The sequence below is a fragment of the Bidens hawaiensis genome, unplaced genomic scaffold, assembly GCF_021521415.1.
Source record: "Bidens hawaiensis isolate Kalapana, Puna unplaced genomic scaffold, B.hawaiensis_p1.1 tig00045662_1, whole genome shotgun sequence".
NCBI classification, from domain to species: Eukaryota; Viridiplantae; Streptophyta; class Magnoliopsida; order Asterales; family Asteraceae; genus Bidens; species Bidens hawaiensis.
In genome coordinates this window covers 1-18,997 of record NW_027498144.1, presented here as the reverse complement: position 1 = coordinate 18,997, position 18,997 = coordinate 1, and the positions used below count along the sequence as shown (strand labels likewise).

At 36.0% G+C, this 18,997-nt stretch overlaps 3 pseudogenes; 2 read left to right on the top strand and 1 right to left on the bottom strand.

Annotated features, from left to right (window-relative positions):
- Positions 1-3,374: 3,374 nt before the first annotated feature.
- LOC143595914 (PHD finger protein At2g01810 pseudogene) lies at positions 3,375-4,562 on the top strand (annotated as a pseudogene).
- A 2,300-nt stretch (positions 4,563-6,862) lies between these two features.
- LOC143595911 (putative clathrin assembly protein At1g03050) lies at positions 6,863-8,413 on the top strand (annotated as a pseudogene).
- A 5,655-nt stretch (positions 8,414-14,068) lies between these two features.
- Positions 14,069-15,505, bottom strand: LOC143595910 (U-box domain-containing protein 21 pseudogene; annotated as a pseudogene).
- Positions 15,506-18,997: the final 3,492 nt, after the last annotated feature.

Below are 18,997 nucleotides of genomic sequence, written 5' to 3'. Positions count from 1 at the left end.
TATTACATATTTTAACCTAATTGATTACACGCATTTTTAACAAAGAAAGATGAGAACCATTAATCTATATTTACCATTCATCAAAAGATGCATCACAAAAGGTACCCTTAATTACAATACATAAAACATGTTAAGAAAGCATTTTAAGATAATATATATTTACCATTCATCAAAAGATGCCATACAAAAAGTACCATTAATTACAATACATCACAAAAAAACCAAGACCAGCAAAGCTAACATCACCATCACTCCGCCTTGTCCACAGACTCCGCCCCGGCCCCAATCTCCTTAAAGCTCATGTTGATTGACACCGTAGTTATGGTGTCAACCAGGGTCTCACACACTGAGTCGTAGCATTCAGACTGTTGTTGCTGATAATCAGCAACCATTGCTCGAAACTCAATGTCGTCTTCCCACAACATGAGGTTACAGGAGTGGAAGGTGTTTGTTTTTTCCCAAGCGAGTGTAGCCCTAATCGCTTCGACTTTCTTCAACAGAGAGTCGTCTTTGTCTTTCTGAAAATCCATCGTTTTTTTCACGATGCCCTTCACGGTTTTCTCAGAAGAATTCATTTTTATTATCTTTCTGAAACTGTTAGTGTGATTGAATAACCAAACTTAATGTAGTTAAGTTTGATTTGTATTAATATATAGTAAGATCTTGTAAGATATAGCTTAACTTTGATGTAGGCTATCATTACCATAATATTTTCCTGGCATTTTTGACAGGTGACGTATAATTGTGATCAATTAATTCTGACAGGTGATATAAATGCAAGTAATCTCTAGATTACAGTTACTATTCGTCCGGTGCGTTTCCCAAGCTTGGGACACCCTTTTGTTTTTTTATTACAGAGTTACTATTTGTCCGTGCGCGTTTGGCATGCGTGGGACACCCTTTTGTTTTGTCTGTGAGCCTTTTGGTTATATATACCTACACCATATTTGTGAAACTCATATACCTACATAATTTTAAATTATTTTTTTTAGTTAATAATGGATTGCTCGTCATCATCAACATCATCATCATCATCATCATCATCATCATCATCATCATCATCATCCAAATCCTACAAGGTTGCCCTCAGAAGACGAATTGAGGCTCAAATCGAGGTAGATAAAGCTTGTCGGGAAACTCTTACTGAAGAATTTGTAAAGACTAGCAACAGCTTGGATGCCATGGATCTCATTACAAAAGCTCTTACTCGGATGCCCGCTAGTTGTATCCGAGATCTTGCTGTTTTGTTTATGGTTGATGTAGGACAGAGAGAGCTTGACGAGTTAAAACTTTTGGGCAAGGCAATTCTTGAACTGAATTGCTCAATGGAATTGAAGTTGAAGTTTCTTATGTCACTCAGAGATTAGTATGTGATGGTGTTTCATGGTGTGTTTTTATGTGTGTCACTCAGAGATTAGTAGTAATAAAATTTGTATGTTTGTGATGGTATGTTTGTATGTGTGTTTTGGTAATAATAAAATTTGTTGGTTATATGTTAAAACATTGATTCAACATGTAACTATTAACCTTAAAGTGCATTACAAACTGATAACAGAAGTCCATATCATAACAAGTATCTTAAAGTACATAGCAGTCACTTTTGAAATCATTCAAATTTGTTGTTGCCGTTTCTTAAGTTCATCAATCAACTCTTCTCCGATTAAACGAGTGTCGTTATTTTCATGGAATAGCAGTGCTTTCTTGATAAGAGTATTTCTGTGTTGGTTTGTATCCGAGAGGAGGATTTTGCACAAATACTTTAACCTCAACCATTTTAGTTGTCTTTATTGTTCAGGGCCTTCCTTTTTGAGATTACACCCCCATGGTCTCTTCCCATCATATTTCTCCATGTGTCTCATAGCAAAAATACCACAATCTATTCCATTATTTTTTGTTCTCCATGTCATCTTCAATCTATTGATTGTTGCTACTTGGATTTGCTGAGTAATGGGGTGTTTAATTGTTTTAAGATACATGCAAAAGACGTTTCTCTACACAAAATAGAAAGCAATTTAAGTATTTTGACAATTTTTATAACAGTTATGTATGTTTTTTGGAGTCTTTCCATATCTTTCTTCAAAATTCTCTCTAATTTCTTTTAATTTGTCTTCTAAGCTTTTAAACTTTGCATCAGCTGGTATTTCTTGGTTTGCACTGTTGTCAAGTAAGTCTATCACTCCTGTTTGAAGATTGAAGGCAACCACAACGAAATGATAGTGTTGTAGAATTGGCACGAGCACTATAGCAACCTCCTTGAGTGATAGAATTCCACTCCTTGCCATTTCTCTTGTCATGTTGTCTGAAAACACATCCAGTCTTTCTTTGTCTGTGTAACCCCTTGAATCAGAATAATGGTCACTTGTCTGTATATTAATTAAAATGCAGATGATTAAAGCGTTTATTTAGCGTTTTCTAATAGTACAAACAAAATAGATTAATTTGTACCAGCACATTGCTTGAAGCAAAGAATCTGAACGGTGATGCTGCAGATTTTTTCTTTTCTTCATAGTTCATTACTTCACTGAATGCATCCATTGCATTGGCGGCTATATAAATGCCAGGACAGAAGCTTTCAAAGACCACCTTGAACGATTCTGTGTGAGTGGACTTGTGATGTAACACAAAGTGTACACCTTTTAGTATCAAATTATCCTCTTATTTTGGTAAAACTCCATGCAAATTCGTTGTACTCGGTACTTATTTGAGTTATTTATGAATTTGCAGGTCCGGGCGCCCGCCCGACGAAGAAACGATGAAAAGATAGCGTTTTTCGGACAAAAATCAAGAATCTGCCAAAAGTGCATGACCATGGTAAGAAAGCGCATAACCATGCAGAGAGCAGGAGCATGACCATGATAAGGAAGCGTATGACCATGCTGACCAAACTGCACCATCATGCGCTTTTGGAGCACCACCGTGCACCTTTATCGGAACCAGTGCACATCTGATAACGTGCCAAAGTGCATAACCATGCTACGAAAGTGCATGACCATGCTGAGAAACTGCACCATCATGCGCTATATGTGCATGATGGTGCACCTTTATTGGAACCCGTGCACATCTACCATCGTGCCAAAAGTGAAACTGCACCATCATGCACTTTATGTGCACCACCATGCACTTCCGAGTGCACGAGCCCGTGCACTATCCGATGCCGAGAACAAGACACATCTACTTTGAAAGTGCACTAGCTAGTGTCGGTAATGCACGACCATGCACTTTTTGTGCATGACCGTGCACTTTTTTGGAACCTGCAACTCTGAGATTTTTTGGAACCATGCACTTTGACCATAAGCTTATAAACACTTGTTTTCACTTCATTTTAGTGTGTGGAGCCTTGGTGATTCTCTCTAAACTCTTGAAAATTATGTTTCGTACTGAAGTCAATCAATGTATTGAGTTTCGATAGTTATATTATTCGTCGGGTGGTCAACCCGTTGACCAGGTTCGTCGAGTTTGAGCTTCGTAAAGTTAACGTGAAACCCGTGTCTTCATTGTGGAAGCTAGAGCCTCGGTGGCCGAAGCAACGCCTTGAGAAGACTGCGAAAATAATTGCGAATATTTTAAAAGATCATAAGGTTATGAACATTGGAAGAAACGGCGCAATGTCGCGTAAAGATTTGAGGGATTTGGCTAGTAAATATGTCAGTGACACGGGTTTGATCGATTTCGTGTTGAAATCGGTTGATAATTTGGTTGTCGGGGATCAAATCGTGACCCGGATGAAAAACCCGTTAACCCGGTTAACGGAATTCGAGATCCGGGATCAAAACAGTGAGGAGTTTGGTGGGGGTGTTTATGGGGATATGTTGTTTGTGTATAGAAATGTGTTATTGGGTTACCCGGTATGGAACTCGGTGAGTCAAGCGAGTCGACTCATTTTGAATAGTAAGTATTTTGTTAAAGAGTGGGAGTTTGGGATTGGAAATGATGAGTTGATGATTTTGACGTGTCGGGTTTTACCGAGTTTTGATGAGTTGGACACTGAGTTGACTCGGCCGTTGCCACCTGGCGAGGTTGTAATGGTGACACCTTGGATGACAGTTGGCGAGTTGAAACAGGTGGCACAGTTTGCATTAAGGGATACATATTGTGTGATGAGTAAATTTGTGGTGAGTCAAATTGGGGGGTTAAAGGGGATAAATGATGACGTGGTGGTATCGTGCGCGTTGGAGGCAGGTGCGCAGGTTTGGGTAAGGGGGTTCGGGTTGGACTTGGGTACGGCGCTAAGGTACGAAGGGGGGACGGGTACGCGAGGGAGTCTAGGGTGGAGTGTGTGTGTGGGGCCCGGGATGATTACGGGGAGAGGATGGTGGAGTGCGATGAGTGTCGGGTGTGGAAGCATACAGTGTGTTGCGGCATAGACGATGAGGAACTCGCACCCGCGGAGTTTGTGTGTAGTGAGTGTGATGCTAGGAGCAAGAGTGAGCTTTTGAGCCAGTAGGTTTAGGTTTGGGTTTGAGAGATGAGAAATTGAGAAGGCATATTTAATTAATTTATTTATTACTTAATATTAGAAAAATATATATATCTACATATGAAATTAAAAGATTTGGTTGTGTTGGCCAATGACATTGCTTGCTCTTGAAGTAGCAAGGTGTTGGACTGTGAGTTTGTTATGGAAAGAGATTAAGAAACTATTACTACTTAGAAAAGTCTATGTTTAAAATATTATTATATTTAGAAAGTATGAATTTAGATTGTCATGTATCCGTGCCGGTCCCGTACATCCTCGAGTGATTAACCATGTCTTCTTTCTTTCAAAGTTTTGATAACCCAAAATCAAATATTTTTGCGCAAAAGTCGACCCGAGAAGTATATTCTCAGGTTTTATGCCATAGTTGAGTACCCATTCTAGGCACTTCTTATACAAATACGCAATTGCTCTTGCTACTCCTAGAGCTATGCGGTACCTCAAATTGCTACCTAACATCTCTGTTTAATAACATGGACTGAAATCGATATGCACAATCAAGATTAATTGTCAATGATATCAAGTTTTAAGAAAAATGAAGCGTCGAATGAAAATTGTATATAATGAAAAGATCGATTGAAAAAGCCTTACGACTTATACACAAACTTTAATACAAATGTTTATAAAATTAGGTTTTTTTGAAAACTCTCATGTTTTACGAAATAAAATTAAATTTAAGACTTCGAATATTTATACAATCTAGAAGTTATAAAATAATTTAAGACTGTAAATATTTTTTATGACATCAAGTCAAAATTTTATAAAAGTCATAGAATCTTCATGAAAGTGCAAGTGAGTTCAAATAATTGAAAAAATCTTCTCAGATAGGAAAAAATTCTGGTAGTCTTGAATACAAGAATTGCAAAATGGTGCAAGACTTGGCAATTTGAGAACATGACACAAATGTTGAATGCTAACTTCTCTAGATTGTTTGAATAATATTCACAGCCGACATGGCCACGTTATAGTTTCATAAATTTTGATATTTCATGAAGTAAACTTCATAAATGTCTTAATATTTGATATTGATGTTGTTTGTGTGTGTGTGAACCAGGGTTTAGTTTGAAGAAGATCGAACTGAGTCCCACTTTAGTATGGGATTATTAATGTTTCTACCACATAAACAGACCATGTCATCAAAAAATTTAATAGGGTTAACTTTCAGTTTGTATGAGAAGGCTGAAGGAAAATACATTCAAAGTTGGAACAGTTTCTAAACATATTTTAAGTTGTCTAATATGTCAAAGTTATGATTATTAAAATCCAATAACCTTTTAAGTATTACTAAGTTCAATGAATCAGAAGAAAACCTAGTGTGTGAACTTTGGACAGGGAGTGTGGGAACTGGGAAATGGTAATTAATCAAATTGAAGGCTGTACTGAAAAACAAGAATTGGGCTAATGAACTAGAGTGTAAAGACACATGATTGCTTTTGGGCTGGACTCAATACTTGTGAGCACTTTATGGAAATGCAATGTAAATTAATTGGCCCATCGGTTGATTTATGTGAATAAAAGATGGTTGGATTTTGCAGTCTTGAATCTTGATTATAATAATATGTGAAAAAACTTATTAAATTTGAGTGTTGGACAATACACTTCATGAAAGTAACCTATCTAGCTGCCGAACCAAGCATAACTCGTATCTTAACTTTTACCCATAAACCGAAAAAGTCTAGTAACATATTATAAATATTTTAGAAGTTTGGGGTATTATGTGTTTTTTCTTTTTAACTTCTTATACAGTTATACTTCTAGACAATTCACTACCTATGTAAATTGTAAGCTAACAAGGTAGTTTTGTTTGAGTGACAACTAAACTCGTTAAAGTTTTCTCCAAAATTAATTAGCTTTCCACTTAGAGTAAAGTCCCATTTTCGTTCCGAGGTTTAGTAATCCATGTCACATTCATCACTATTTTTTGACATCAAGAACCTTAATGTTTCACGATTCTTGCAAATGTAGTCCAAACCTCTAACCCCGCCTATGTTTTAACGTGAAGTTAGGGACATTATTGTCTTTTTAACTTGTTTAGACGAAAGTGACAATTATGACTTAACCTTAAGAGCGTTTTTTTTTTCCTTTTTTGATAACTCTTAAGCCAACACCCACCCTAGCCTATCATTCAACCGCATCCTTTCTCGCATTTCCAGTTGTCTTCCTCGTCACTAGGGCGTACATGAGCTAATTCGATTCGATTTTGAGCTAAAAGATCTGTCAAATAAATAAAATAAACCAAAAAATAAGAAAAAACAAGTCTTCCAAAATGATGATACAATAAATTCAACATATAACCAACACAATCACTGTCTCCAACTTTTTATTTAATATAAAAAAACAAAAACCAAGGCCTGCACCATTATTTAACTCATCAAGTTTGTAACTCACCATGGCCTGCACACTACATTACATCCAACACGTCACATTTGGACACCTTATTCCAATTGGTCAATCATGTGACAACTTCAATACATTTGTCCATTGTCCCAACTGTCATAGTAAACATCTTCAGCCTGTTAGATCTTCCTAGTATTTAACGGTCTCATGTCAACAACCTTTATAACAACTAACAACTTATAAACCTTCAACAACATTTGTGTACCAAGTAACAAATTAAACACAATGCATAGGCGGTTTCAAAGAGCATACACAACAATAAAAGAAAACACATTTGTTAGTTATGCGAAAATCGCCACCGTCGGAGGCTTTTGCGACATAGATTTAATACTCGTAAAGGCGACGTCTCCCGAGGACATACCGCTCCGTGATCGGTACGTCCTCCAACTGTTAAAAATATTTTCGGTCTCACCGCCATCTTACCGCACTTTTGCGACGAATTTTTCACGACGGTTTACAAAGACAAAATGTTGGAGAGTTGCTTTAAAATGCTTAATTCTTCTCCAGCGTTTGCTTCGCGCATTGCCTTATAATAGCCCGTTCCAAACTGAGCTTCTATGGACCCGCTCCAACGGCTACTTGTCGCTAAATCCATGCCCCTTTCGCGACACTTCCTCATCTAATTACAATGATTACACACATTTCATTTCATCTTATGCTAATCTCCTAAATGAAGCATTAGATTGTCTCACAATTGATTCCGTATGCTTCTACGAAGATCCCGAAGAAACAAATGATCACGAACATCATGAACACGATGAATACGATGAACACGAAGAACAGGAAGCCCTAATTAAAACATTTCCCGACAAAATGAAGCGTGTAGGCGACAAACTAGAGATTTTACCACAACTCCAAACCCTAATTGACCGAGTAATCGAATGCAAGCCGAAAGGGGCAGCCGCAAGAACCTTTCTTATACAATGTGCATTAAAATACATCGTTCGCGACAGTTTTTCGTGCTACAATAACTTCCGAACCGAAATAGTTTCGGTATTGGATCATTTAATCCAATTACCCTATAGAAGCTGCATGATGGCTTTTGGTGTATACAAGAAAGCTGCTGTTCAAGCTGATCATCTATCCGAATTCTACGATTGGTGTAAATCGGTTGGCCTTTGTGGAATCTACGAGTATCCATTCGTCGATCGGATTCCAGAGATTCAAATCCAGGCTTAGGAGAGTTTTCTTGATGGTATGTGGCAGTTAACTGATCAATCTTGTTCTAGTTCCACCATGTCTTCAGTAATGTCCACGGTCGAATCTTTAACAAGCTCGAATGAAGACGAGAAGCCGCTGATTGGGTTTAATGATTGGGTGCAGTTTGAGGAACATGAAAAGAAGGAAGAACATGCATTGATCCGATTCGAAACGAATGATAATAATATGAATTGGGAAGTGTTGTTGGAGGCTTCAGTGATTCTTGCACCACTTTTGGTGTCTGATAAGTATTTTTATTTTCAGGATGAAAGTGATGAGGAAAGTGGTAATGATTTGAGGATTCAAGTGTATAATCCTTATGTGATCAACCCATTTCACTAGTGGTTTTGCTAGCTGCATTATATTTGAACTTATAACAAGTTTATGGGTTTTGAGAAAGATTTGATTTGTTTATTATATTATATATATATATATCAAGATTGTGTGATTTGTTTGAAGATTGTTAACCAAGATGGAAAATATACAGGAAAATTGTTATTGTTATTGAATCATAAGTTCATTGTTTTTCATTTTAATATGAGCATTCGAGTTTCTCCTTTTTCAACTAGGAGAAGTATTAGATAGGTTATATTAGTTGGGGTTTACTATATAGATGAGATTTATTTAACAGAGTTTGCTATAATTAAGATAAGTTACTTGATTTTGTAATTATATTAATTGCTATCTTATAAATAGTTGCTTTGGTTCTTCTTATTTAGTGATGTTAAATGTCTCCAAACAATTGTCACTGATTGTATTCACACAGTTACACCTTTAACTTGATATATATGTTCTAGAGATATATAGTTTTTTTTAGAAGTAGATTTCTCATTAAACTAAAAACGATTACAATAAAGTGACTGACAAACGGGCAACAAGTTACGCCGCAACCTCGTAATGTTTTAAATGAGTAGAAGATATTTTTCCTTTTTAACTTTATGGAGAATTAAAGAATAGGATAATATCTCAAGAAAATTAAAGAAAAACGAATATTCTTGGGCTTAGATTTACTAATAAGTTGTTAGACATGCAACTGATGCACTTTGACTAGTTATAAATTGTCAAAACCCAATAAATACCATACGGGTTTTTCGATCGTGCATACCCAAAACTCACTGGTTTACCCGATACTGCGTGGGTAATTACCTAACTACTACCCAACAAGTTTGGCCCTTGGGGTGGCTTACTAACCGGGCATGAGTTTGAGAATGCTTAAATGTGTCCTAAACTTGACCCATTGTCATCCCTAACTATGAGTTAAGATTGTTTATTTTTTAGGTTTGGCTTGAGCAATAATGTATCAAACCGATTTAAATATACATTTTAATATTTTAGGAGATACCCGGTACAGGAATTGGAATATCGGACAAAAACACAACAGGATGTGAACATGACTAATGTGTGAATGGTGAAATATAATATATGGAATAAAATGTTGATGTTTGAATACTCAACATTTTACTTTTTAGGCATGGTTTCTGCATTATTTTGAAGGGTAAAATGAATAAATAGTATGAACTAAAGATAACATACATGTTTTTGACATCTTTAGAAAATCCGAAATCCCGCGTCTTTCATTTACATGAGAGATACTCGGTCAAAAAAACGAAAAGAGTCGATCTTAAACATCAACAACACGATTGATCATTGTTGTTGAAAAGAAAACTCCACAATATTATACGTGTTAGGTTGAGGGGGAGTCCACTTGAAAAACTTCAAAATAGTTTTCAGTTTTCACATGGTAACACTAAAAACAAATACATTAGTTCCTGTTGGTAAAACGATGAAAATTGATAGGTATTAGGAGTTCGATGCTATAAATGGTATCAAAGATGGTTTTGTCGTAATAAGATGGTGTAGCAAATATGAAATTGTCCATTCATAGAAGAGAGACAATAAGGAATGTTCAATCTCGAACACATTTGCTAGCACATCTTATATGCATTGGTTCTGATTTGTGAATGAGAATAAGTCGTTACATGGGACAAATGTGTCCACTTGTATTTACTAAGGATCTAGATGAACGAGAATATAAGAAACCATTAATAATAAAAAACACGAGACTTGACTTACAATCCTGAGGTTTCTTATTTTCATTAAACATTGGATGATTTCCCTGCCAACGACGAGGTCGATTGTGTATGAAAAAGGGCAAACTATTAAGGGAAACGATTTGAAATTATTGTAATTCATTGTATTTATCTCCTTCTTTGTATTTTTGATTGACTCTCCTTAATTACAGGAGATATCTTTGTAACTTTTATTATAAATATATGCTTCAATCCCTCAATCATTATTGAGGTTGATTTTCAATTCCTTACATGGTATCAGAGCATCCTATGTGCTTAAAGATGGACCGAAGACTTTTGTTGCTGCCATCTCCAATAAAGCATCCTATGAATTATGGCATTCCCGTTTAGGACATGTTTCGTTTAATGTTATTTCTTTTTTGAATAAGTCTGGTGCTTTATCTGTTACTTCCCTATTGCCTAAACCGGATATTTGTGTTTCTTGTCAACTTGCTAAGGGACAACGTTTACCTTTTATGTCTAATGATAAGCGTACATCTTTTCCTCTTGATTTGGTTCATTGTGATTTGTGGGGACCCGCTCCTGTTGCCTCTAAAGATGGTTATCGACATTATGTGATTTTTATAGATGATTATTCCAGGTTTACTTGGTTGTATCCTCTCAAAACCAAAACAGGTTTTTACTCGGTCTTACCCGCCTTTATAAATCTTGTCCAAACTCAATGTTCTAGGAAAATCAAAGTTTTCCAAAGTGACGGGGGTACTGAATTTGTCAATCACACAGTTAGAAAATTTTTTGAGGACAATGGCACTTTTCACAGATTTTCGTGCCCCTATACACCTCAACAAAACGGGCGTGCTAAACGTAAACATCGCCACATAGTGGAAACTGGTCTTGCTATGCTATTTAACGCCAATATTCCGGCTTCTTTTTGGGTAGATGCTTTTACCTCTGCGACATTTATTATTAATCGCGTACCATCTTCTTTGCTTGAGAACAAGTCACCTTTTGAGCTGTTGATGAAACAAGTACCTCAATATTCCAAGTTTCGGGTATATGGCTGCTTAGTCTTTCCATATTTGCGTGACTATGCCAAACATAAGCTTGAGCCACGAAGTCTTCCATGTGTATTTATTGGTTATAGTTCTTCCCACAAAGGCTTTCGTTGTCTTGATCCGATCACCAATTGGATATTTATTTCTCGTCATGCTCGCTTTGATGAAACCTCTTTTCCATTCAAAGGTATCAATGGCATAACGTCTCTTGATCGCTTGGTGCTTACCACTTTTTCCGATGAACCTACTTCACCACATGTTTTTGTGTCCACTAACCAGTCCAATTTGCACAGCCCACTTTTCAACCCAATTATCCAGCTCAACACTCCTGATCCGTGCCCCTTATGTCCACCCTTTTCCGGCCCACTACATGTCCAACCGCCTTCCAGCCCATCTCCTACTTCTGGCCCAACTCTGTCTACGGATCACCCAGCTGAGCCCAATCCAACTTCCACCTCTCTTCCTGAAACCGTACCTGCCAACCACCCACACCAGGCTGTCGATTTCACTCCAGAACCTGTTCCCGAATCTGCTCCTATACCCGATCCTGTCCCTATTCCTCAAAATGCTCACCACATGACGACACGCGCCAAGGCTGGTGTTTTTAAACCCAAGCACCAAGCGGATCTTTCGTGTCTTCATTCATATGCCTTACATGTTGCTTTATCTTCTATTACTGAACCTCGTGGTTTCAAATCGGCAGCTAAGGATGTGGATGGCTGCGATGGTTGATGAAATTAATGCCCTGCATAATAATAACACTTGGACATTGGTCCCGCGTCCATCATCGACTAATGTTGTTGGTTCTAAATGGGTTTTTCGTGTTAAGTATCACGCTGATGGTACTGTCAAGCGTTACAAGGCGCGTCTGGTGGCTCAAGGCTTTACTCATATTCCAGGTTTGGATTTTTCACACACCTTCAGTCCTGTTGTTAAAGCTTCAACAGTTCGCATTGTTCTATCCCTTGCAGTTCTTAATAACTGGCAGTTGCATCAACTTGATGTCAAGAATGCATTTTTAAATGGAAATCTGGATGAAACTGTCTTTATGGAGCAACCACCAGGATTTGAAAGTTCTAAATATCCGAATCATGTTTGCAAATTATCTAAGGCGCTTTATGGTCTTAAGCAAGCTCCTCGTGCTTGGTTTCAGCGTTTAAGCACGTTTCTTCTTTCCTATGGGTTCACATGCAGTCGTTCAGATACATCTCTCTTTGTTCTTCGCAAAGACAGTCATATTATGTATCTCCTTGTGTATGTGGATGATCTCATTTTAATAGGTAATAATGAATTCATTATCACATCCTTTGTTTCTCATCTTAATAAAGAGTTTGCGATTAAAGATCTTGGGGCTCTCAATTATTTTTTGGGCCTGGAGGTTGTGTATACTACAACTGGTCTCTTTCTCACACAAGCAAAATATGCTAAAGATATTCTTCTTCGTGCAAACTTGTATGATGCTAAACCAGTTAGCACTCCTCTTTCTCCCAATGAGTCCTTTATTGCAGATTGTGTTCCATATCCTGATCCCACCTTTTATCGTTCTTTGGTTGGCGCCTTGCAATATTTAACTATTACCAGACCTGATTTGTCTTATGCAGTTAATCAGCTTTCTCAATTTCTTCATGCTCCCACTATTACTCATTTTCAAGCTGTCAAACGGCTATTACGCTATGTTAAAGGCACTTTATCGTTTGGTCTCACTTATAGCCGTCCGCACAAATCATCCATTGTAGGCTATTCTGACGCGGACTGGGCGCGTTGTCTTGATACACGACGCTCCACGTATGGTTATTCGATTTTTCTAGGTGGCAACTTAGTCTCTTGGAGTGCCAAGAAGCAGCCTACCGTCTCCCGGTCTAGCTGTGAATCTGAGTATCGTGCTATGGCAAACACTGTTGCTGAGCTTGTCTGGATTACACATCTTCTGCAGGAATTGTATGCTCTCCCTCCTGATCGTCCTACGTTACTTTGTGATAACAAAAGCGCCTTGTTTATGACTCAGAATCCCGTTGCTCACAAACGTGCCAAACATATTGACTTGGATTATCATTTTATTCGGGAGTTAGTCAATTCTGGTAAACTATACACCAAATTTGTTTCTACCAATCTTCAGGTGGCTAACATCTTTACCAAAAGTCTTCCGCGTGCACAATTTGAAGTCTTTGGCAAAATGCTTCGTCTCGGACCGCCACCATTTCGATTGAAGGGGGTATTAAGGGAAACGATTTGAAATTATTGTAATTCATTGTATTTATCTCCTTCCTTGTATTTTTGATTGACTCTCCTTAATTACAGGAGATATCTTTGTAACTTTTATTATAAATATATGCTTCAATCCCTCAATCATTATTGAGGTTGATTTTCAATTCCTTACACAAACACATTAGTCTCTTGTTGGCTAAACAGTCAATATTAATAGGTATAAGAGTCGAATATTACATATGGTATCAAAAGATAATTATCTATTAAGATGGTAGGCAAATCTAAAATCGTACACTCAATCTCAAACACAACTAGGAGGCAAATATAAAATTGTCCACTCAATCTCAAACACCACTAGCACATATCCTTGAGGCATGCAATATTGGTTGTGAATGAGAAGACAAATCTAACAATTAAGGTGTATGGGTTGGAACAAGTGTTACCTTATAAGAAGTTTTGTTTTTATTATATTGATATAAGAACTATTTTAATCTGATTTGTTTTTTATGATTCTGATTTTGGAAAGAAAACAAACTATTAAAAGTTTCGTCATACTAGTGTTATTATAAAATAAAACTGCCAAATTCTACCAAAAGGCCAAAACTAATAAAATGAAGTGATCAATACAATTAATTGTGTACCTCTAAAACTATATATATGTGCAAAAGAATTATTTTTTTACAAATATTGTTAGCTTAACAAATAAATAATGTTCCTATAACTACACTTTTGTTCAAAATGGTCTTTTAAGGTTCATGAAATCCATAGATTCAATACACTCAACTCTCCCTCTATGCAAATTCCAATCCTTCAACAAATCACAAGCCTTCTCCTTAGTTTTCAAAGAACCAACTTGCAAAAGCAACAAAAGCTTCTGAAAAGCACCAACTTGAAGTGCTTCAATGGCCACACCTTCTTCCTCTCCAATACTCTTAGCATACTTGCTCAACTTCCAAATGATGGAAACCGAAAACTCAGTCGCAATATCCGAAACGCGCAAGAGTTTCTTCACCAGAACGGGGACGATTAACGCATTGGCGTAGCATTTTTCTAGCCCTTGATCAATGCTACAAAGACCTTCGAGTACACCTAACGCCTTTTCGCATACGCCTCTTGTGCAATCTACAAGCATTTCTATTATCTTTTCGGTTAAGCCCATTTCAAGAAATGTTGTAATTAGGGTTTCCTTTTGGTTAAAAGAAGTTGATGGAGTGACCAAATGGTAAATAGCTAGCAATGCAGCATTTGTTGTGGTAGGGTCAATTGGCTCCTTGACAAGTTTTGCTAAACCTTCAATACTTCCTTCAACTTCCGTGAATTCTTCGAGTTTCGTTTGATCGGTCGAAAGGAGTTCTTTAAGTACCAACACCGCATTCCTTCGTCCCGTTAAGGTTCCAACCTTTAAAATCTTTACAATAGTACGCAAATTTCCGTTTGACCCTAGACCAGACTTGGTCTCTTGGTCAAACGGAAGAATTAGGGTTAACCCTGACAAAATTTCCTCTAAAACCGAGACGTTTTCTTGATTTTGATCACAAGAAAACGCCTCGAACGTCTCGCTCAATACTCGACCCGACCCATTTGACACAATGCATTTCTTCATCCTCTCACTTTCTTTAGCTAAATCCTTAATCTTTCCCACCAACTCTATAACACCTTCTACATTACCCTTATCCCTCATCGACACAATCTTCGAAAGAATGTTCAACACTTGAGACGCGCTAGGCAGGGCTCGAGGGGTCGGGATTCGATCAAACCCATACGACGTATTCTCAACACACCAATATTGAATCATCCTTCTAATAGTATGGTTTGGTACCGGCTCAAGGCTAGTCAACACCACACCGGTCACAGGGCACGTGTTCTTTCCGTCTTCATAAATCCATCTTTCGACGTTTTCTCTATCGTATGTTATCCCGGTTGATAATGTAACCGGATCTTTCATCAATTCTAATGATATTGGGCACCGAAAAACCTCCGGTACGATAACTTGATCATGATCATGATCAACCTCTAGTTCAGCAAGTTTCTTGATCATCTTGTTAGCAATTCTTGCTGCTTTTTCGGTTCCTAATATGCGGAAATCATTTTAGGGTTTTTGTTAAGTATCTACAAAGAATCAAAAAGACTTCAAACTTGTTTTGTTTTTGGTTAACTTTGTATGAGAATAATAATGGATAGCCAAGTTGGTGTGAAAGTATATATTTATAGAAATAGGTATGCAAACGCGGCCTTTTGAAGTTGAAAAGTTGGTGGGATAGTCATAGAAATTGATTTCGTAAAAAACATATGAGATGAGAGGAAGACAAAGGTTGAATGTTGACCATGTTTTGTCTAGAGTTTGAAACAGTAGATTTGAAATAGTTGATGGGAGAAATGGTCACCGGAGAGCATGGTTGAAAGGGTCGGTGTGTAACTAACTCAATTCAAAAGCATTAAAAATAATTGTATAATTTAAAGATTATCTAATATTCTAATAGGTAAGTTACAAGTGACCGAGTTGAGATTGTATTTTTAAACTTTGAATTTAACTCATGAGTCCTTTTTTTTTAATTTGAAGCTTGGATCGTTTATTATTTTTTTGATTTTTAAATATTTATATATATATATATATTATATATATATATATATATTAAGTATAATTTTATATGTAATATAATATATTGTTTAGCTATTTTTATTGTAACTAGGAAAACATCATGTCGTGTTGCGGCGATGCTGCAATGTAAATTTAGTTGACATCAGTTAAGTTTGTTACGATACCGACACTAAATCGAAAAAATAATGTAAATGTTTAAAATTTGTATCGGTACAAGTACAACTTTTGATCAAAATGACACGAACTTGGTTATGATGCAGCTTATGATACAAATAATATATTTAAAATGATTTTTCACTTGATCGTTAAAATCCAGGCATTGCAGTGATGAGTCGATGTGAATTCGGCCGGTATTAGATATGTTCATTATGATTTCGAAAATAAACGCAAATAATAAATCTTTCAAGTTTAAAATATTTAAAACAAACATAATAATAAAAGTTGTATAAAAATCATATACAAAAAAACCACCATAGAAAACATCAAATATCCAAAATGAGAAAAGTAGGAAAAAAAAAATGACTACACTATTGAGTCTCGGAGCCTCGAAACAGAGCCTTGAATTATAGTCAATGACTAAACAAACATATAGAACATCCATCAAGGCAAATAAACCAAATTGCTTAAACTATCCAAAAGGATTTGAATAACTAATATAATTTCAAAAAATGAAACTTGTGCCACCGACATTTTATTATTTATCTATATATATATAATTTATATAATTATAAATCAAATATGTATTAAATAAAATTATATAAACTTGTTTAGGTTTGTGGTTGGCTCGAGGTCAAGAAATGAAGCACATGGTCGAGCGTGTTTCTTAAACAGACATATAAACTCGGGCTTGTTTACGGTTGGCTCAATTGAAGATTTTAGAGAGCCAATATTGAGTAGCTAACGAGCGGCTTTGACACATTTACACCATGTATATGGTGTTTTTGAGACCGTGTAGCCTCTTGGGCGTTTTTTTGCGTGTCTTTGTGTCGTCCGGGTAATGGGATGAGTTGGATAGAAAGAGAGATGTTTATGGCTATAAAAAAGGGATGGCTAAGTTTATTTAATTAGAATTGTTAAGTTTATAAAAATATAATTAACTTTTATAAAATATATGAGAAAAAGTGAGGGTGTTTGTTGCTCAAAGACTAGGAGATAAGAAGAAAAAGTGATGAGGTGGCTGCCATGACAGGGTTTTGCATGAAGATGAATTGCGTGGAGATCTCCACGCAATGTAATGAAGACATGGGAGCACAACCGCACACAGATGTATGAAAGCAGTGGACAAGCGGGCGCTAGCAACGAGTGAGATGTATCCACACTACATAGTCTAAATGAAACATTATCAACTATATTTATTATAAAATTATATGTTTTTTTATATATTTAAAGATGGGAAATAAAGAATTTTTTTTTTTAAATATTATTCATTCCTCTAAAAAAAAACTAATGTAAGTATGTAACTTATTAATTCTTCAACTATTTAAAAATTTCGTGCCTATGAAAATAAATTAACAAAGTATGTAACTAGAAGAATTTTTTTTTTTGAAGATTATTCATTCCTCTAAAAAAACTAATGTAAGTATGTAACTTATTAATTCTTCAACTATTTAAAAATTTCGGTGTTATGAAAATAAATTAACAAAGTCTAAACAATCTAATTAATTTGTCAAAGTTCTGATTCTTCCTTTTAAGCTTTAACATTAATCCATATGTCTTTTCAAATACGGACTTAGTTGTAGAAAGCATGAATTTCTCAACGAAGATTCATGTTTAATCCATTGGACAAAATACTTTAGAGGGCATGGGTAACTCAATGAAAAAAGACTGAGATTTATGTGATATTCAATTCGATTTTTAGGGTATTTGGGTTTACCACCAGTGGGCTTTCTGGCATGTGAGCTTCCCCAAAACTAGTGATAATTTGGAGACGCATTAGATCTCCGTGCAGCTGGATTAGACTAGCTGACGGTAACCTTTGTCCATTGGGTCACCTCGTACTAAATACCTAGACAAATCTATGATTGTTGGTTGTTTAAATAAAAACATTAATCAATACTATTACAAACAGTTTTAAAACCAAATATGTATTTATTAAGCATAAAATTAATGTTTAAATTATTGTATAGAATATAATATATATTTAATACATTTCTAAATTAATATATTGGAATTACTTGACACCGTGTGTAAGCAGGTTTTGCCAGAATACCTTTGTTTTAGTTGTCCGCATTTTACGCGTGGAGTCACTTTTTCCTCCGTTTGCCTACGCACGCGCATGTAACGCGCACTAAAATACGCAGAATCTAAGCAAAGCAACCATCCAACATTCCAATTTTCCAAGCTTATATTTTATATCTTTTAAATTAAAAGCAGGTATATTTGAAAAACATAAATATAAATAAAAACTCAACTCACACATGTATTTCAATAGACTCCATAAGATTAAAATTAAGGTGTTATATGTTGGCTATTTTAGTATACGGCATACAGAGCCGTCACTGAGAATTTAAATACCTTAGCCGAGTCGAAATAAAAAAATGCGCCTAGGCCCTAACGAATAAGGAACTATAGATGCTAAATTTTTTAACGTTATAACAATAAACAAGGCAAAACTATAGTAATAAAATCAAATGTCGTAGTAGCTAACAACTAACCGTTTATTCGTTAAGCTCTAGCATTTTTTACAGCAAAATGTTAATTTGATAACTCTTCGCAGTTTATCTTATACAGATCAAATTTTCCAAGCACTTGCAGCAAATGAATACACAACCAGTACACAAAATGAAACACCTACCTAAACATGCACATAACATAATTTTTTGGTACGGTGAACACAATTTGGGTTGACGCAAATCTGGGGTCACCAAATGGATGTTTTAAAAACACGTCCAAAACAAAAAGGGGCAGTTAAAAACAATTACTATTACTTATGTGCTTAACGTAAATAATCTTGCTTGAACTTTACAATTCTTTATTTAAATAAAAAATAATATTAGACACAGTAATAAGACTAAAACAAGAAAATAACAAAACATTT